The following is a 22,274-nucleotide window of genomic DNA, read 5'->3' on the forward strand; positions in this document are numbered from 1 at the left end:
AGCAGTTCTCTTTTCCACAAAAACTAGGGCTACAGTTTAGCCTCACCCACTAAGAAAGTCTGGCTTTGTTTAGTTGGAGCTGGGTCTGATAGGTCCTTGTTCTGCCAGCGGCCAAAGAGGCTTATCACACATCAGATTGTTTTTCCTTTGAGGTAACCTCAAACCAAAGCTCAGTGTTCCCTGAAGAACAAAGAGAGAATGAGAACTTGCCAGTGCTTGGGAGTGCTCAGATGGTCAGGAAGTTGGGAGGCTTGTTTGAATTTTGCTGACCTTGCACCAGAAGGATCTCACCATAACGGGCTTCGGGTGTGTGGTGTGTGGCTCTGCCAAGTCAAAGGACTTTGAGGAAGACCCATAGATTTTATGGGCTACTGGAGACTTAGAAACTTCCAGAGCACAGTGAGTGTTCAGTCCTCTCTGGGGGAGCCATGGGAATTCCTTTCCATTCATGCTGGATGAGAGAACAGTGACTTGGTCAGGCCCAGGAGGAAAATGGAGGGATCAAGGAAGGTGGTCATTGCTGGAGGGAAGAAATAGGTCATTGTGAAGCCACCATCAGTTTCTGAAGAGAGAGGGTATCTCTGTCCTAGACCAATGAAGGAAGCTGCCACAGAGTTTCTCCTCTGTTTCTCAGCAGTAGGAGTTAGCCTCTGTTTTAGATACCTGCAGAGACAGGGCAGGAAAGCCCTTTGTCCCAGGCCCGTAGGGTCCCACTGGTGCTGTCTCATAGGTCTTTTTTTTTTTAAATTTAAATTCAATTTGCCAACACCTAGTACATCATTATTTTCAGATGTAGTTTTCAATGATTTATCAGTTGCATGTGACACCCAGTGCTCATCACTTCATGTGCCTTTAATGCCTGTCACTTGGTTACCCCATCGCATAACTCCCTCCCCTCTAGCAACCCTCAGTTTGTTTCCCAGAGTTAAGAGTCTCTCATGGTTTGTCTTCCTCTCTCATCTTTTCAATTTCCCCTCCTTCCCTTTTTTTTTATTTTAATTTTAATTTTTTATTTTTTTTTATTTATGATAGGCACACAGTGAGAGAGAGAGAGGTAGAGACACAGGCAGAGGGAGAAGCAGGCTCCATGCACCGGGAGCCCGACGTGGGATTCGATCCCGGGTCTCCAGGATCGCGCCCTGGGCCAAAGGCAGGCGCTAAACCGCTGCGCCACCCAGGGATCCCACCCCTCCTTCCCTTATAGTCATTTGCACTATTTCTTATATTCCACATGTCTTCCATAGGTCTTTAATTCACCTGGACTTCTTGTGTCTCCCCCAGCATCCATCCTGAAAGGTCATGCATCAGCATGGCCTCTGACTCTATTTCTTGAATGGAGTATACCTTCTCCCCTGCCAGTCTTCCTGTCTCCAGTCCAGCCCTCCATCCACAAATACTCTGTGGTCACTCTTTCCCTGTGTCTACGGAGAGGACCCTGACTCATATTTATTCAATGAGTACTATGCTTACTATGTACCAGGCTCTGTGCTGGGCTTGGGGATGTGAAGTGAATCCAACATGGTCTCTGCCTGTTCAGTACTTCTGATCTGTGGATCCAAACATATTTCCTGTCCCCAATATCTGTCCTGCAGTCATTCTCACCACCACATCTTTTCCTGGAGTGTTTGCTAAAGTGCCATCTCCTTGCAGCTCCAATTTTGCAAACTTATACAAACTTTTGAGGTATGCAAGAGTTACCTTTTCCATTCAGCCTCCCCTGGTCTTTCTTTGTTCCTCATAATTTCTGTAACATATTTGTTCTGCATGATTTAGCATATAATGTTAAGTGGCCTTACTTTATCTAGTGACTATTTTGGGTGTACAGTCTTCTTTGAGGGTTGGATTCATATGCTGCCCCATATACTGAATCTCTTCTTAACTTTCCATTCCTACTTCAGCTCTCAGTACAAAACTGAACACATACTAAATATCCAATAAGTACTGTTGATTATTAGAGTCAGCAGGACTCTGATGAAGATAATGTCCTTGACAGGACAGGACAGAACAGGACAGGACTAGTCCTGACAACTCCTCAGTAGGAGTAAAAATGGGCAGGTGGTGACAGGATGAAGAGCCTACCTATGGCCCAAACTTCTGGTTGAGAAGAACAACTGTCCCTAAAGTAGACCTTGAATATGATACAAGCAAAGGTATCAGTAATTTAAATGTAGAAAACAGAGGCACCTGGGTGGCTCAATGGGTTGAGCACCTGCCTTCAGCTCAGGTCATGATCCCCAAGTCCTGGGATCAAGTCCTGCATCAGGCTCCCTGCTCAGCAGAGAGTCTGCTTCTCCCTCTCCTCCCTGCTCATACTCTATGTCGCTATCTCTGTCTCTCTCTTCAAATAAATAAAATCTTTATAAATAAATAAACAAACAAATAAATAGTGGAAAACATATTTACATAGAGAATAGATCTCATTCTTTTGTCTCCAGATCCAGGAAAGTTTCTATCTCTAAAAAAAAAAGTTATAAGGGTCTGGGGCCCCTCGGTGGCTCCACTAATTAAGCATCCCACTCTTGATGTCAGCTCAAGTCATGATCTCAGGGTCTTGGGATGAGCCCTGAAATGGGCTCAGCACTCAGCCGGAGTCTGCTTGTCTCTCTCCCTCCCTTTGCTTGAGCTCTTATTCTCTCAAATAAACAAATATAACCTTACAAAAAATTAAAAATAAATAAACAAATAAATCTTTAAAATTGTAAGGATCATCAAAGGAGACTCTCAAGAGAACTTTGGCAAATTACTTAAACTTTCTGAGCTTCATTTTCCTTGCCTACAAAATAGAACCTAGTAGAGTTGCTAGGAGAATAAATATATGCATGATATAACCCATTTGTTCCAAAATCTAGAAAAGAGTAGCTAGTTCAATCAATGATTGCTATTATGCTTATTATCATTGTTATTGTTCCCTTAAACCAGCATTTCCCAAAGTCTGATAAGTGGATTGTTTGGTGGTACATAAGATAACTTTAAGTGCTATATTATTGACTTTTAAAACATATTAATATGTGCTAGGAAAAATATTATTTAATCACATTTGTGACATAGTGGATATTATTTCTATTTTAGTTATTTATTGCTGCATAACAAACCATCCATAAACTTAGTGGCTTTGACCAACAGTGATGTATTACTTCTTTTGATTTGTGATAGCATTTATATTTTTTGGCTGGGCTCAGCAGGTCAGTTCTGCTCTTCTTCACTCACATATCTGGCCCCTGAGTGGGGGTGGCTGGAATAGTTGGGGTTAGCTGGGAATCTCACCTTCTGCATGATCTTTTTAGCCAGGCAGCTGAACTTCTTTACATGGTGCCTCAGGGCTCTAGGAGCAAGTGTTCCAGTTAGAACAAATCTAATTTGGAAGTGCTTATCAAGTCTTTGCTTGCATCATACTAGCTTCCCATTAGCCAAAGCAAGTCACATACAAAGTCCAGAGTCACTGTGGCAGGTGTGAATACTGGGAGGTATAGTTCATTGGGGGCTACCAATGTAGCAATCTTCTACAGTCATGATTGGCTCAACAACTCACAGCTAGGAAGAAGCTAAGCTGAGTCCTGGAGCAGTCTGGGTCTAGATTCTATGGTTATAACCACCAGGAAATCTTTTCAAGCAGAATGTTTCAATCATCTATCTCCAAATATAGTGACTTAAAACAACAAGCGTCTTATTATGTTTATTGATTTTATGGGCCCTGAATTCAGTAGTTCACAGCAAAGATGACTCATCTGTACTTCACAGATGTCTAGGTCCTAGCTGGGATGACTCAAATTGCTGAGAGCTGACTGAGATGGTTCACCTAGGGTTGGGGTTCTCACTGCTAGGTTCCTTGGTTCTCTCCCACATGACCTCCCCATGTAACTAATGTCTGAGGTCATTCATAGCACAGTGATCTCAGAGGAGTGAGATTTCTGACATGGTAGCTGGCATTTCTTCAGAGAGCGAGGTAGAAGCTGTTTTACCACTACCACACGGTATTGGTCCAAGAAAGTCACAAAGCCAATCTAGATTCAAGAGAAGGAGAAATGGACTCTACCTCTTGATGAGAGAAGTAGTATAAACATGCAGGGAGGGAAGGAATTGATGGCAGCCATATTTAGAGACTTTCTACTACAATATGCTTAAGGACTAAATATCACTAATTTAAGGTTTTGTTGTTATAATAGATTATTTTTAAGAGCAATTTAGGTTCACAGCAAAATTAAGAGGAACATACAGAGATTTTTCATATAACTCTTGCCCCTAAACATGGATAGTCTCCCCCATTATCAATATCTTGTACCAGAGTGGAACATTTGTTACAATTGATCAAAACCACACTGACACATCATAATCCCCAGATCATTAGGGTTCACTCTTGGTGTTGTACATTTATGAGTTTGAACAAATGTATAATGATGTGTTCATCATTATAGCATCATACAGAGTATTTTCACTGCCCTAAAAATTCTCTGTGCTATTCACTCCTCCCTCCACCTAACACCTGGCAGTCACTGATCTTTTTACTATCTTTGTAGTTTTGCCTTTTCTACAGTATAGTATAGTTGAAATCATACAGTATGTAGCTTTTTCAAATTGGCTTCTTTTACTTAATGATATGCATTTAAGTTTCCTCCATGTCTTTTCATGGCTTGACAGCTCATTTCTTTTTAGTGCTGAATAATATCACATTGTCTGTATGTACCACAGGTTATTCATTCACCTACTGACATCTTGATTGCTTCCAAGTTTTGGTAATTATGAACAAACCTGTTATAAACATCTGTGTGCAAGTTTTTGTTGACATAAGTTTTCATCCTTTTTGGGTAAATACCAAAGGATACAATTGCTGGATGGGCTTTTCAATTATTTATTTATTTGTTTTACAATTTTTTATTTATTTGAGAGAGATAGAGCATGAGCAGGAGGAGGGAAAGAAGAAGAGGGAGAAGCGTACTCCCTGCTGAGCAAGGAGCCCAACATCAATCCTCAGACCATGAGGCCATGACCTGCACCAAAGTCAGATGCTTAACTGACTGAGTCACCCAGGTGACCCTGGATGGGCTTTTTAGAGGTTTTAAAGTTAGTCGATATGAAGAAAAAACATTAAATAATAATATTAATATTAAATAATATTAAATTGAACCATATGAAATATCTGATTTTGTAGATCACACCTAAATATTGTATGCCATTCAACTTAATAGTACAGTGATCCCAGGATACCACAAAGGTTTTCACAGTGATATGCAAATAACTAAAGTTTGGGAAACATCTTCTAAACATTTTATCTTTTGGAGACTATTTCTTCATGTGACTTTATTTGACCAAAGCATAGAAGATGCTTATTTGGACAGTTTGTTTTGTTGTTGTGGTTTGGGAAAGGGTTGATGTGGGCTGTAATGTATCAAGTGCCTATTGAACATATTGTTCATCAAAACATCCTTGGTGCAAGGGAACACAGTCTTCCCAGATTTACTGCAAATCAGGCACCTGAGACAGCTGGCAGGCTTTTTGATCTTCCTGGGAAGAATGTCCTTGATTCTTTCTGATTCCTAATGGCAACAGTATTTTCTACATTATCAGGTATATCCCCCATTAGCTTGGTGGGACATTAAGACCATTTCCTCACAGGACTTGGTGCAAGAAATTGGAAAATGAATCATTGGGAACTTTTGGCTATAAGGAGTGAACATCTGAAAAGATTATTCTCCAAAACAAACTACCCAACAATTAAAGAGACTTTGTCTGAGGCTGGATTCTGAAGATGAATCAGAACTTCAGATATGTTGGGGGTCTGATTTAGACACTTTATGGAATTTTATTTTGTATTTAGCCTCTGCCAGATTAAAAATAAATGTTTTTCCATCAATCACTCTGGTTGTTTTTCAGCCAGGCAGTCCACTTTAGTGGAAAGATTATAACCAAATTGGGTAATGTTGTCCTGTGGATTTCCAATAAAAATATTACAATGTTGTTTGAAGGTTTGGAATTAGTGAAATAATTTTAGGGCTAACTTTCTTTCATCTCAGCTCCTTCTGAGCAAAATTTGTAGGAGAAAATCTTTGTTCAAAAATAGCATCCAAGAGATTTAAAGTTCCAAATGGAGTCAGCACCAAGTCCAAAACCAAAACAAAACAAAAACTCCCAAAGCATTTTCCAATAGGATTTCCTGAAGGAACACTTCAAAAGGTCTAGATATAACCAAGATGGTTGAGCTCACACGCTTCCTTTCAGCCTCAGGAAATGTACTTGCCTCACATTCTCAGTAGCTTCTCAAGTTATTTTAGCTGCTCAGCCCCTACAGTGAAATAAAAACTCGATAATAGAAGAGGTTTCATTATGTGTGTGAATGTATGTTCTTCAGCTAATCAGTGAATGGCAGACTAGAAGGTATTCAGAGGCCCAGAGCAATAACGTCAAAGCTAATCCAATCCCTCGTAGGGAGCCCTTGTGACCATGGCTCCAGCCTTTGTCATATACACAAATACATAGCACCTCTGTGAGCATCTTTTTTGCACATTAACTCACACCTTAAGATAAGTGGGCATTGATTTCTCTTGCTCCCATCTGCATTAATCTTGGGCTCTTTCTCTGGGAATAATGCAGAACTACTGTTGCCCTTGCATGGCCAACAATACTAACAGGATTTTTTCTCCTACAACATTTCAATCACACATCCCAGGATCACATGCTTAATGCTCAGTTGTGACAGGTTGAATTTTAATGTCACATTATTTTTCTCTTATTTGAACACCCCAAAGTATGAGTCTGTTCACTTAAGGGTTGTCTTTTCAGGAACATAAGTTTATACTCAAATATTGGGTCCAGTTTTTAATTTTTCTCATCCCTGATGTAAGTTTAATAAGCATGGCAGATTTTATTATTATTCCTTTGACCCTTCAAATAGTCTTAGTTTAATAACTCCTTCATCTGGAAGGAAGTCTACAAATATATATATATCACAAGTATATATATATATATTTAATAAGACCAAAGCAAGAATATGCATAATAATAATAATATTCTTCAGAATATTATTTCAATATTCATATACAATTTCTTCAGAAATTGTATATGACTGTTTTTCCAGTTAATGGCAAGTATTACTAAAATTACCTAGTGAACAATGGTTTTCTTCAGTTGCCTAATCTGAAAAACCTAGCAAGGAAAAATATCTATATTTCTTATTATAAAGATTTAAGGTGGAGTGACCTCACATGCTAAATTTCCAATTGAGAGATGCAAATTTCCAATTGAGAGATGCAAATAAAAAAAAAACACATATTGTGTTTCACAATACCAGCCATCTGTTCCCAAAGCCTGCAGGTTCTCCTTTACTCAGAGATACAGTTAAGTGAAAAAGGCACTCAAAATTTAAGTTTTATAGCCAGTGTGAGTTTAGAAAACACACCACATATATTTTAGTAGATGTAAGTTTATTACTTTAAAATTATTTTATTGCTTTTAAAAAATTATTGCAAAAAAATTTTTTTTCAGTATTCAAAAATTATGAAGTAGAAAGTGAGAATGCTCTAGAATTTCTCCACCCCCATACCCACTATAGACCTCTTGGCATATATTCATGTATATATATATTTATTATCCATTTGTGTTTTTTATGTGAATTTATTGTTTATCTCCCTGGCTCATTTGAGAAGATAAGTTATACCTTTTTCTTATTGATTTCTAAGAGCTCTTTATATATGATACTGAACTGCATTAGATTTGTAGGTGAGAGTGAGACTGAACATCATGAGCAATAAACAAGTTTTGTATAAACAGGAATAGGAATAAGCCCTCTACAAAGCAGTATCTTTTATGCAAAGTACTTTATGTATGTAACTTTTATAAAGCAGGTTACCCTCATTGTTAGGGAATGCCACTTTCAAAGACTGGATACAGTGATAACATTTCACTAATACCTTGGCTGGATTATTATGGGACAATAAAGTTTAGAGTTGGAATCTATTCCCTGGCAGAAATTGCCTGCATGGTTATGCTTTATAAAAATGCATGCTCCATTTTTCATGGAGAAACATGACAAACACTACCTCAGCCATGTGATCAAGGTTTATACCAATATTGGTAAGCCATGTTGATAACATACACCCTTGGGATGATATGGTGAGAATGGTGCTTTATTTCTGTAGTCTTCCTCCCCAAAACTAACTGCATTCTGTGAGAAAAACATGAGACAAACCCAAATTGAGGGACATTCTACAAAATATCCTATTAGTATTCCTAAACTGTCAAAGTTGTTGAAAACAAGATAATCTGAGAGACTATTACAGTCTAAAAGTTGTTGAAAACAAGATAATCTGAGAGACTATTACAGTCTAAAAGAGCCTAAGGGAACATGACAACTAAATGTAATGTGTTATGCTAGATGGGATCATGGGACAGAAAAAGGGACTAGGTAAAAACAAAGGAAATTTTTTAAAAATTTAGTTAGTAATAACAAATCATTATTGGCTCATTAGTTGTGACAAATGTACCATAGTAATATAAGATGCTAATAATAGAAGAATCTAGGTGTGGGATATATGGCAACTCTTAGTATTATCCTAGGAAATCTTTAAAACCATTCTAAAATAAAAGTTGGATAAGAAAAAAACAAATGGCAAATATTTGAACTGGACCTTTTTCCCCAGTGAAGCGGTAAAATACTAAACTCCACTTAGACTGCCTGAGACTCTAGTTACCCCCAACACTGACCCTAAAGCTTATTAGTCTAAAACAGCAATAACAAAACAAAATCTGACTTGGGATGATTTTCCAGAGAGGTAAAGGCTAGCAATCTTCTGGAGTTAGCAAAGGCTAGCAAACTGTCTGGAGTCCTGAAGTGAAACCACTGAAAATACTGAACTGGTAGAGAGTATAGACATGTTCCTATCACGTCATTTCATTTTACAGATGAATGAACTGAGGCCTAGAGGGAGCAAGGCATTCCTTCACCCCCTACTCCCTGGCCTCTGGGTCTTGTTAGGAGCCTGTTTTCTAATTCAGGGCTCATTCTCTTCCTTCATGCTTCCTTCTACACCTTTCTGCTCAATACAAAAGCCCCTCCAGGGGGTGGTGCCTGGGTGGCTAAGTCAGTGGCTCAGTCAGTTAAGCCTTTGCCCTCCTCTCATGTCATAATCTCAAATCATGATCTCAGGATCCTGGTACTGATCTCTGCTCAGCACAGAGTCTGCTTCACTCTTTCCCTCTCCCTCTCCCCATCATTTGTTCTCTTTCTCTCTCAAATAAATAAATAAAATCTTTTTTAAAAAAAAAGCACCCCTTCAGCTACTGACGTTCTTTTGTTCTACCCCCTTCTGTCCAAAGATCTATGGGAGGGCCACTTATTCTCTATAGTGTATAAAAGACAGCAGAACATATGAAATTTGGGGCCAAGTTGAGTTGGTCTGAATCCCAGCTTCTTATGCTTTCTGGGTCTCAGTTCTCCTGAACTACAAAATGGCTCCAGTAATCCCTTTCTCTCAGGATTAAGTGAAATCCCATATATACACGTGGTTCAGAGTATGGCCATGGGCAGCCCTCAGTAATTTAATTTCCTTCCAGGAGAATATGTGTTTGTAAATACCAATGGCAGCAGCCAGGATGCCATGGACCCTTAAATAGCACATATGGGTTGGTAATCCCTGTATTCATGGAAGTTTTCCCTGGTCAGTGCTCTTCCTCATGTGCAGGCCTTCTTACTCACCACAGATTCTCCACTAGAGTCACAGACAGCACAGGGAGGAGACTATACTTTTCTATGAAAAATTATTTCATAGGATTCAAGAGGCAGCCTGTGAGACAGAAGCCTGAATGAATACATCATCATTAGGATACGTTTTTTAAATTGCAGGCCAGGAGGAATGCAGTTTGGAGCTTTGAAATGTTTAGCTCAGTCTCTAAATATTACATTGGGATTGAATTGTCTTTTGTCCCCAAAGCTGAGAAAAATTGAGATCTGTGTCTCAGATTGCATTTAGTAAGGATACTGTCTTTTGTTTGTCTTTTTTCTTATTTTATTTTTTTTTGAAGATTTATTTATTTATGAGAGACACAAAGAGAGGGGTAGAGACATAGGCAGAGGGAGAGTCAGGCTCCCCCGGGGAACCCGATGGAGTCCCAACTCCATCCCAGGACCACGACCTGAGCCAAAGACAGACACTCAACTGTGGAGCCACCCAGTTGCCCCTTTTGTTTGCCTTTTAAAGCCAAAAGCAGGTCATGCAGCCTTTGAGTGTTCTGCTGGCCTGCCTTTGATAGCCAGCCTCCTTGACCCTCATCTCTCACAGACAAAGTCTAAGAAATATGGAAAGACAAACCATTGCTGGATAGTTAAAGTTTAAAAGATTTTTTTTTTTAAAGTCATGTATTAGCAGCTTTGCTTGTGGGGTTCTGAGGAAATTAGACCTATTTCATCTTAGTTTAGATTTCTTCTAAAGCATTCTGCCACCAGGACTTGGTTGCTGGGAGCCTTTTTGGGAGGTGACCCCACAAAGCAGACTGAAGGAGTAAGGGAAATGAGCAAGACCAATAAAAGGTCTCTGAATGAATGGGTTAATTTCTGTGGGTCTCTTTCTGAGCACTCTCTAAGAAACCATGTTAAACCCATGTCAAGCACATTTCAGAATTTTCCCACTGGGGAGCAGGAAGGCTGGAGCATTTACCCCTTGACTTCTATCCTCCACGGTTGAAGATTGCCTCTGGTAACATCAACTCCCCATCTCATCTATGTACTTTTGTGTGTAGCTGCATGACCTTCACAGCCTTAAAGAAGGCAGACCAGAGAGACACTGTAAAGTGAGCTTGATGCAGGACTTGGGTTTCGGGCATGGAACTGTCCATTACAACTGTACAGCAGCCAGATGGAATCAGGGGCTGTTGGTATGGTGCATTACAGCATGTGCTATTCTGGTATATTCTAGAACTATGTTCTTTAATACAATAGCCTCTAATCACATTTATATTAATTAAAATTAAAAATTCAGTTTCTCAATCACACTAGCCACATTTCAAGTGCTTAATAACCATTTATGGCTAGTGGAAATAGTATTAAACAGAGCAGATATAGACCATTTCCATCATTCCAGAAAGATCTGTTGAGCTACTCTAGAGCATATCTTCCTGGATTTCTTCAGTTCTGTAGGTCCCTGACAAGCTTATTTGTACTGGACATCTATTAATCAAGATAGACGAGGCTTTGCTGCAGTAACAAATAATTCCTGAGTCTTAATGGCTTTGAACAACAAAGGTTTATTTCGCACTCACACTGCATGTCCAACATAGGATCCAGATTGAGAGAAAACCCACCATCTGGAAAATTGCCAATCTGTTCTGGCTAAGAGCTCGGTGGGTCATATACTAGCATCTGATGCTCCAGACCAGACATTTATAACTCATTAGCCAGAACAAATCATGTAATCCTACCTAACAACTCAGGAACTAGGAGTTTTAGAGAGAAAGACTGGCAATCAGTGCGCAGATCTGATGGCTAGCTCCTTTGACATGATTGCTTGTTCTTTTACTTATTCATACATTTATTCAACATATATTTGATTATCTGCTGGGCCTGGTAGTGAGTCTGGAGGTTTATATAGACGAACAAGTAAGCATGATTCTTGCCCTTAGGGAGCTTGTTTACCATATGCTGCTGACTGTTTTTTAAAAGATCCATTATAATTAAGGGAGCTAGGTATTCTGATAAGGAAAGAACAAGATGCTTCAGTCTCAGCAAAGCAAACAGTTTTCATGCATATTAATGAAATAACTAGGACTCTTGAGTATTTTGTCCAAGTTAAGGAGTCCAGAACAAGCACTAGGATAGGAAGACAGGGGCATCTATTTATTACTGTCTTCCCTTCCATTTACACCTTTGTGCCATTCTTGAGTAAAGTCCAAGAGAGGTGTTAAGCTAGCCCCTGTCGAGTGGTAACCTTGACTCCACGTGCCTTGGGCAGGTGCCTAGAGATTGCATGGGAGTTTGATTATGAGGGCACCTTGGCTCATGCTCACAGATTCACCATGGCCCTCACCATTCATATTCCTAACACAGAACCTCTGCAGGGCAGTAGGCCTGGAAGCCAGCAGGCCTTTCTTGATTTTCCTCTGAGCAGATCAAATCAGACCAGCCAAGAGCCCAGGGCCACCTGAGTGAGTCTCCATGGCTTTGAGGGTGGAAAAAGCAGGGACCTGTAGCAGGGAGGTGCTGCCTGGAGCTTCTTGCTCTCTTTTAGGTTCTCTGTGGATGTTGGCACAGTGTCCTTATCTGTTGACCTGCCTGTTCTCAGAATAAGACATATGGCTAAATGTCACAGTTGAGTTCCTGTCATCTGGTTTAGGAGGTGTCTACAGAGTGCAAGTTTATTAAATTCTATTTTTCAATAACATGCTTTTTCTTTGTTTTCCTCATTTAAATTCATTCACTCAAAATAGACATGCACAGAGGCAGCATGTTGGCTAAGTGCATGGACTCTGGGGACAGACTTCCCAGGTTTGCCTCCCAGCTCTGCCACTGGATATGTTATTTAATGCACTGTGCCTCCATTTCCTCATCTATAAAATGGGGATAAAAACTGTACCTACTTCAAATGGTTGTTGTGAGGATTGCATTGGTTAAGAGAAATAAGGTGCTTAGAAAGGTTCCAGGCATATAGTAAGCACTCAGATGAACTGATATGCTATTATCATCAATGTTGTCATTATTATTGTTACTAAGCTCCTGCTGAAGTGCTCAGCAGCACACTTATTTTGTATTCGGGCTGAGGGAGATACAAAATCAGCCAAGAAGCTCTACAGCATGACGGTTAAGATAATGAGCTCTACACCCTGGCTCCAGGTCTGGGCTGTGTCACCTGCTAGCTGTGTAACTCTAAGTAAGTCATGAAGCTCTCCAGACTTCATCTGTAAAACGTGGATAATGGCTCCCATGTCTTTTGTAGAGATTGGCTGAGATAATGCATATATTTCAGCCTTTAGCACTATGGGCACATGCAATATAGTCTGGCTATGGAAGTAATTCTAGGGAGAGGAGAAGAAACTAGCGGAGGCTAGATGAGGAAAGACAAGCACATAGTAGATGGGGTGCTGGAGAAGTGCTGGAGCATGGTAGAAATCAAGAGTCCAGGGAAGGAAGCAGGGATCTCAGAAGGTTCTTGAAGGAGACATTATGGAACCTAGGCATTGAAGGATGGAGAAGAATTGATCAGGCAGGGAAGGATGGAGGGAGCATTTTGGCCTCAAACACCAAGCTATCTCATCTTATTGGGTAGCCAGTGGGGAGCCATTGAAGGATTCTGAGTTGGATACTGACTTGGTCACTAAGATCAAAAAGGAAGTGGCAAGGTAACTGTACCAAGCAATGGGGCCAAGTGAAATGTGTCTCCAATAGAGGAAATAAAAATAATCTAATGACATTTAGAGCTCTTAATATGTGCCTGACACTGTCCTAAACACTTTGGATTAATTCACTTTAATCTTCACAGCAATCCCATTAGATGGATTCTGTGATTACTCCCAAGTTATAGGTGGCACAGAAAGGGTAAATCACTTGCCCAAGACCACAAAGGTAGAAAGTCCAGATCCAGGATTCAAACCCAGACATCCTGGCTCTGACCCTGTGCTGTGTACCTGCACTTTTTAAGATGCTTACACTTTTGTGAGCATCACAGAAGGGGAGCAGGGAGAAACAGAACATAGAACTTGAGAGATGCTGCTGTTCCAAAAAGGAATAAGAAGTAATTTAAAGTATAGCCAGAATGAAGTGCTTGGGTGGTGCAGTCAGTTAAGGATCAGACTCTTGGTTTCAGCTGGGATTGTCATCTCAGGGATGTGATCTCAGGGTCATGAAATTGAGTCTCACGTGGGGCTTTGGGCTCAGTGTAAAGCCTGCTTGAGAGTCTCTCCCTCTCTCTCTGCCCCTTCTGCTCATGTGCACGTGTGCTCTCTCTCTCTCTCTCAAATAAATAAATAAATCTTTAAAAAAAAATAAAAGTACAGCCAGAGTGTTTGTTCTGGGATGGGAGAACTCTTGTTCTTTGCAACAGGAAAGAGAAAGTGTAAGTAGAAAGGGGCAATAAGAGATGTCAACCGTTGAGGGCTCTCCTGGGAAAGAGCTTCAATGTTCTACTCTCAGAAGGGCTAAGAGAGAAGTGGCAGAGGGGTGCGACTTGTTAGGGGCTTATAAAGGGGAAATGGGCTTTTGAAACAGTGACTCTGACCACATAATCTAACAAAGTTTTTGTTGTGCCAGGTTACACACTCTCTAAGATAGCGGTGTCGCTGGAATTAGATTGGCCAGATTCTGGTCTAAGCTCTGCCAATCCTAGCTGTGTGACTTTGAATATGTCGCTTAACTTCTCTCTGTCTGAGTTTCCTCCTTTGAAAAATAGGGTTACCTACTTCATAGGGTTGCTGTGAAGATTGGATCTGTCAGTTTATGAAAAGGGCTTAGGGCTTAGTCAGAGGGTACCAGTATTAGCTATTATAATTGTTCTTCTTTTCCCTACAATTCCAGAAATCTTGACAGCCTACAACAGAGCAAAGGAATGTAGTGGCTGGAGTTCTAGGCCTCTCAGGCTGAGCCCCACAGCCCGGTGCTGGAGTACAGAGATATTTGTGAGATGTGTAAAGAATGAATCTATCTTTGGTCAACTAACTCTCCTTTCTAGTGGCAAATTCCAGAATTACCATGGAAGTCTTCAGATTCATATTCCTACTTGGGAAACAAATGTGTTTAATAGAATTGCTTACTAATAAGATACCAAGCCCAGGAGAAACACAGAGGCTTATAAAAAATACCAGACTTACTACAAAGGAACTTGGATACTCTGTGCTTCAAACCACAGATGCTGCCACCCCCTCATCAAGGTTTCATTTGGTTTAAAAGCCTTCCCCCTATATTTCCCATTTTAGGGAAGACATTCAGCTGCATGGAAGTCTTATCCTTCCTTGCCCCCACTGCTCCCTTCCTCCATGCAATGACATTAGGGTTTCTGATCACCATCAAAACTGAAGACGTTGGGATGCGTAATTTACAAACAAGCCTCTCTGACGGAGTGAAGATGATTCCATTTTAATTTGAGAGTACACTATGTTGCATTTTAGTATATAAAACACTCAACTGATAATAAATTAACTATTTCAGCAGTATTTCTGACTCCATCTGTCAGCATGTCAGATGAGTGTCAGCAGTACCATCTTTTGATGCTGGGAGCCTTGTTGGAGGCCCCTGTTCTCCTATTGGACTGGGTCATTGGGATTGGTAAGGTTCTGGAAGGTGGCAGAGACATGCCCCCAACTCTCTGGCATACACTCCCACACTCCCATTATGGCTCCACAGGTTTATTCCAGTCATGAAAAATTATTTGAATATACAGATAACTCTTTTAAGCACCCATATCTATTCACTTTATGAGAATTCTCACCAATTTATCTTCCACAATGCAGCTGAATCAGAAACTTCAGGATACCTGAATATCCTGAAGCCAGGGCAGTAGTGAGAAAGGAGAGCAGAGGAAATGAGGAAGCTCCCAGAAGCATTCCCCTTCTCTGCAAATTTCCCCAGGATCTTGGGGTCTTCCATGCTGAATGCTACTAAAAAAATGACCACTGGGAAACTTCATGAAAAGGCTGCAAAATATGGGCTTAAACAAGGAAAAGAGCATTTTCGTTTATTTAAAAGTAAGTCATTCCAAGATGCAGCTGCAAAAAAGCATAAGGACTGACAGTCACCACCATAAGCTAGGATTAGGCAGGGATGGATTCTCCCCTATAGGTTTCAAGGGGAGCGTGGCTCTATTGACACTTGATTTTGGACTTCTAGCCTTCAGAACTGTGAGACAATTAATTTCTGTAATTTTAACTCCCATCCCCAAATCAATCACTCAGAGGATCATTATTTATTTAAAGCACTTATACCAGAGGTTCTTGGCTACACATTGGAATTGCCCATGGCGACTAAAAAGCTCCGATGCTCAAGCCAGAGCTTAAACCAGTTAAACCAGAATCTCTGAGGGTCAGACCCAAGCATAAGTATTTTTTTAAAGCTCTGCAGGTGCTTCCATGGTGCAGCTGACATACATGATGCTTGCCATGCGGTTTATGCCTATTAATGTAATTAATCTTTGCAAATATCTTATAAAAGAGATGCAGACATTGTTCTCATTCTGCAGATCAGGAGAGAGAGGCACAGTGCAGTCCCATGCTTTGTCTAAGATCATACAACTGGTAATTTTCAGGGTGTGGGATTGAACAGAGGCCATCTGACTCTTAGCCAACAGGTTCATTTCCTCTCATGACGTGAGAAACATAAGTTCTTGGCAAAGCCCCATACTGTAAAGTTGCCATGGAGCAGGGGACAGAGATCTTGTATCTGCCTTCTGGGAAGCCAAGTAAAAGATCTTCCCAAGCAATGCCACACTTATAATTAGTGATTTTTAAAAATTTCTGCTGGGAAGTGGAGACTTTCCCATTCCTCCCACAGACTGTCTGAGGGTAACATTTTCAACCTTTCCATTCCTTCTCCATATCCACCCAACAAGTCAAGAGCTAGACTCCAGCCTGAATTAAGTAGAGAGTGGGTGTAATTTGTCAGCTGAGTCTTCTATTTGTGGTTAAGGTCCAGCCCATCAGGTTGAAGGCTTACTGACGTGTGTTGCGGTGGAAGACCCATCATATGCTTGTCTAAAATTAGTCTGCTGTTTTATTCGTTGGACTGAAAGGCTAAGGAAAGAGGGTGGTATTGGAGGGCACACTACATCTGGTCCCAGTTTCTTGCCCAAATGAGCCCTGGGCCTCTAGGTAGGTGGCTTCATTCCCCTCTGGGCTTCTTCCATAAGATGAAGAGAGTTGGATTCCATTTGAGGTCACATCTCAGTTCAGCCAAGAGACATGTTTTGTTTGGCCCTTACAGTGCTTTCAAATTTTTTGAATTGATTGCCAACTTTTAAAGGTTGGAATCATTACATAGTCTAGATTTCCTGATTCTCTTGAAATATCAGAAGAGATATTGTTGCCACATTGGGTCCTATAGGGTAATGGTGGGCTGGAGTTGAGAGACAGCAGTCTCTTCAGATAGGTACACTCTCCTTAGGTTTCCTTACCCCCTACCTGGCCAACATCACTGTTTACTTACCTGTCCATCCCTGCAGGGACTAGAAACCAGATGATCTCTGAAGTCTCTTCCAGAAGTTGAGATTCCTTTATTCGTAGGACCTTCGACTCTGGGAAGCAGACATAAAGTCTTAGAGATTCAGGCTTTATCTTATATATAAAGATATATATATCATATATATATGCATCATATATATATGATATATATATCTTATCATATAAAGATAGGAACGGTCAAAGTAAAACTAATAAATGGTAATGTTTACTTGCCTATGTTTTATCTCTAACCTTGGCACATACAATTTACAATGTTTGGCATACTCCCTATGCATTTTTATATTCTGGCTCACTTTTTGAAGGCATAAGCAGAGACAAAACAAAAGCCATAAAAGGTTATGAAGAAATTGCATGGTCAAGAAGAGAGAGGACAACAGGATAATGTGTTCTCATAAGGACAGTCTGAAATTACAGAAGAACTACCTGTTCTTCAAAACAAGATCATCTGAAATAAATTCCAGGAAAATATGTTAGGCGCATGCTGAGTGATGTTTTTACACAGGCCACATTCAAGAAAACTCTTCTCCTGATGGCATATGAAGTTCTTGAGAGCTGGGCTATTTATTTAGGACCTTCCAGATGACTTCAGAGTCACTTGAAATCAAACATAAATTTAAGCATCATTGACTCTTAGAGCTCTTCATATGAGACACTCATAAAAATATAGCTGGATGCAGATATGTGATTTTCAGTGGCTCTGACCACTCACGACTTTGTTTGATGCATTCCTTTTATTCTTTAATGGGCTATTTATGAAAATTAAAGGATTATGTGAAAATACCAAATAGAGTAGAAAGATATGAAATGAGAAGTAAATGTTTATTCTCATTTTTTATTGTGGTAAAATACACGTAACATAAAAGTTACCATTAACCACTCTTAAAATGTACAGATCAATAATGTTGAGTATACTTATATTGTCGTGTCTTCTCCCTTATCTTAACCCCAGTGTTAACCACAGTTATATTCTGTGTTGTTTCAGAAAAGTACATGCATATTCTTTGTTACTAATACAAATACACTTTTCCACATCTTCTAAAGTTTCTACCTTACCACAGACTAGTCTTGCTTGTTCATAAATTTAGTGGCTACAGATAATTCTCTTTTTATGGATAACCATAATTTACTTAACCAATTCTTTATTAATGTACACTCAAGTTCTCTTGAGGTTTTGGTTATTACCAAAAAGAAAAACCTATAGTGAGCATATTTAGTATATATATTTTGGTCTTTGGCCTATGTCCAAGTATGTCTCATAGGTAAATTCTCAGCAGCCCATAAACTGAGATGTTTGTTTGGTTGACACTTTTCTATCTGAAAATTGGTATAGTTTACAGAGTAAGAGCTTTTAGATTGGATAGAATACTTATCATAAACTATAATGGCATAAAAATAAATTGCAGTAGTAGCACAGATTCTAGAATTAAATAACCAGAGTCTAAACTTAAACCTTGCCAGACTGACTGTGAGACCTTGGGAAACTTGCTCATAACATCACTTGTTTCAGTTTTTTCATCTGAAAAATGGGAAAAATAATAGTATCTTCCTCTGAGAGTTACGTAAGGACTAAATTAATAGTACCTGGCACATATGAGGCACTACATGCATTAGTTACTATCTTAGGTCTCTCTGCTTTAATCATAAAATGTGAGCCTGATATTTTAAATATAATAGCTTACAAGATATTTTAAATTTTAAGATTTTAAGATGACATTTTGTTCTATAATTAAATTGCCAATATATTGGTAAAATAGACAAAATCCATCAATGTATGAAAACTGCCCTATGAAAAACTTTCTCCTGTGTATCCAGTCAATTCTTGCTTTTCTCCATTTCCCTAGGAATACTTTGGATTTATCTTTTTTTTTTCTTCTTATATTTGATATAGAAATTGCACTTACTTTTTCCTGAACATACTGTGAGTCAAATGAAGCCAGAGCCCAGGGTTGACCTTTTGAGAGAACAATTCTTTACACACCATAAATGTCTCCAATCTCTCCTGTACTTTCGCTAACAATCTTAACTTTGCTTTGTTAGGTTACCTGAAATTATTAGTTTTCTTTTAAAAATGAAGTAGAATCACAAAAATCCCTATAACATCCTTGTCTCTCAGCTGCCCTGCCTTGGGTAGGAGGGAGGAAAGGGATGCAATTTCATCAACAGCCCATCTCCCTGAGGAGCTGCTGGATGCCTGCTTGGACCCCAAAGTTTTTCCTTTGTTTTATGGAGTCCAAAGTACTCACTCTTTATTTCAGACTAGCTCTTCCTCTTTTGAGCCTTACAGAAACTTCCTCCTGTCACCCTTTATTGCTTTAATTAATCATCTTTTTAAAAAATCCTAAGGATAAAAGGATAGTTTGAGTGAAGCAATAGAAACACTGGCCAGGGAGAGGTTAGTGGCAGAAGAGATGATGGGGATGCATGTGGACAGGTCTTGGTGCAGGTGGAATCTGTCCTATAGCAACTCTTGAATGAATCCTTATCCTAGGGATATCCACTTATACAGTATAATATTCAAAAGGCCCCTTCACTTCTGCACTGCTTTGTGGCCACAGAGGGTCCCTCTGGCCTACGTTGTCAGGCAAGCAGGAAAAGATACAGTCATTAAGGCCTCAACTCCAGGCAGTTCTGGGTCTTGAGAGCATGCTGAGATGGTGAGGATGTCCCTTTGGAGTACTTACCCTGAAAGCTAATAGAGAACATAAATATTTATTGAGCACATACTATGTGCCAGGCTCTCTTTTAGAAAACATGGGAGGGCAGTCAGCAGAATAGAGGAAGTACCTGTCTTCCAAGGGGCTTACGTACCAATAAGGGCAATTATAAACAGATAAATCCAATATGTTTGATAATGGTAAAGTCTATGAAAAAAAAGTGAGAAAAGTCAAGTACAACAGTAAGAAAATGAAATAGAAGGCATTGTATTGGAAAGAAAGAAGAAAGAAAGAAGAAAGAAAGAAAGAAAGAAAGAAAGAAAGAAAGAAAGAAAGAAAGAAAGAAAGAAAGAAAGAAAAAAGGAATCTCTATTTTCAGATTACATGATCTTGTATATAAAAATTCTAAAGAATCCAGTAAAACATAAGAACTAATAAAGGAGTTTAGCAAGGTTGAAAGATAGAATATATACAAAACAAAAATCAACTCTATTTGTATACACTTGCAATAAACAATCTGAAAAAGAAGTTAAGAAAACAATTCCATTTGTAATAGCATCAGATAGCATGAAAAGCTTGTGGATAAATTTAACAAAAGAATTGTAAAACTCTTTTACAAGATACTCTGGAAACTATAAAACGTAGTTGAAAGAAATGAAAGAAGATCTAAAAAATAAATAAATAAATAAATAAATAAATAAATAAATAAATAAATAAGAAAAACAGAGGCACCTGGGTGGCCAAATCAGTTAAGCGTCCAACTCTTGTTTCAGCTCAGGTCATGATCTCAGGGTTGTGAGGTCCATAGAGGCCATGGGCTCTGTGCTCAGTGAGAAGTCTGCTTCTCTCCCTCTCTCTCTGTTCCTCCCCACCGCTTATGTAACTCTCTCTCTCTCTCAAATAAATAAATGTTTTTTAAAAATGGAAAAACATCCCATATTCATGGATTGAAAGATTTAATATTGTGAAGATGGCAATATTGATCTATAGTCTCAGTGCAATCCCTATCAGAATTCTAATTGGCTTCTTTGTAGAAATTTGCAAGCTAAAATTCATGTGGAATTGCAAAAGGCCCAGGTAGTCAAAATAATTGTGAAAAAGAAGAACAAAGTTGGCCTACTTACTTCTCAATTTCCAAACTTACTGCAAAGCAGCAGTAATCAAGACAGTGTGGGGATCCCTGGGTGGCGCAGCGGTTTGGCGCCCGCCTTTGGCCCAGGGCGCTATCCTGGAGACCCGGGATCGAATCCCACATCGGGCTCCCGGTGCATGGAGCCTGCTTCTCCCTCTGCCTGTGTCTCTGCGCCTCTCTCTCTCTCTCTGTGACTATCATAAATAAATAAAAATTAAAAAAAAATTCAAGACAGTGTGGTACTGGCATAGAATAAACATATAGGTCAACTGGATAGCCATAAGCAAGGGAATGAATCTGATTCTTTCCCTGTTACCATATAGAAAACAAAACAAAACCTCTAAATAGGTCAAAGACTTAAATTTAAAGCCAAAACTATAAAACTCTAAGAGGAAATCCTAGTCGTAAATCTTCCTGACCTTGGAGTTGGCAATAGGCTTCTTAGACATGACACCAAAAGCACCAGCAGCAAAAGAAAAAATACATAAACTATATTTCATTAAAATTAAGACATTTGGGGCTTCCAAGGACACCATCAAGAAAATGAAAAGACACCAATAGAATGGGAGAAAATATTTGCAAATCATATATCTGATAAGGGACTTAAATGTAGAATATATTTTTAAAAGTCTTACAGCTGAATAAGAAGACAAATAATCTAATTTAAAAATGAGCAAAGGGATATGAATAGGCATTCTCAAAACAAAACAAAACAAAACAAGACAAAACACCCACACACATACAAGTGAACAATAAGGACATGAAAAGAAGTTCAATTTCATTAGCCATTAGGGAAATTCAAATCAAAACCACAAAGATATATTGGTTCACACTTATCACGATAGGTATGATTTAAAAATCAGATAATAATAAGTGTTGACAAGCATATAGATAGATCAGAAACTTCATACATTATTAGGGGAATGTAAGCTGGTGTAGCACTTTGGAAAACACTCTGGCAGTTCTTCAAATGATTAAATTGTAGAGTTACCATTTGATCCAGCAATTCTACTCCTAGAGATATATCCAAGAAAAATGAAAAGATGTCTGCACAGAAACTTGTACATGAACGTTCATAGTAGTATGATTCATAATAGCCAAATGATGGAAGCAACCCAAATGTCCATCAATTGATGAATAAACACAATGTAGTATTTTCATTCAATGGAATATTTATTCAGGTATAAAGAGAAATGAAATACTGATACAACATGGAGGAACCTCAAAAATATCAAGCCAGTAACAAAAGACCACACATTATATGATTCCATTTATATGAAATGTCCAGATGAAGCAAATACAGAGCAACATTAAGTAGGTTAGCAATTGCTTAGGACCACCCCAGG

The 22,274-nt window shown here is 39.2% G+C and overlaps 1 long non-coding RNA gene across 1 annotated transcript in view; it reads left to right on the forward strand.

Annotated features, from left to right (window-relative positions):
• Positions 1–255: 255 nt before the first annotated feature.
• LOC144293947 (uncharacterized) overlaps positions 256–22,274 on the forward strand; it is a 33,522-nt gene continuing 11,503 nt past the window's right edge. The window contains exon 1 of the long non-coding RNA XR_013361297.1: positions 256–399. This is a non-coding gene — a long non-coding RNA (uncharacterized LOC144293947). The remainder of the gene's footprint in view (positions 400–22,274) is intronic.

This window comes from Canis aureus, chromosome 22 (genome assembly GCF_053574225.1).
Source record: "Canis aureus isolate CA01 chromosome 22, VMU_Caureus_v.1.0, whole genome shotgun sequence".
NCBI lineage: Eukaryota > Metazoa > Chordata > Mammalia > Carnivora > Canidae > Canis > Canis aureus.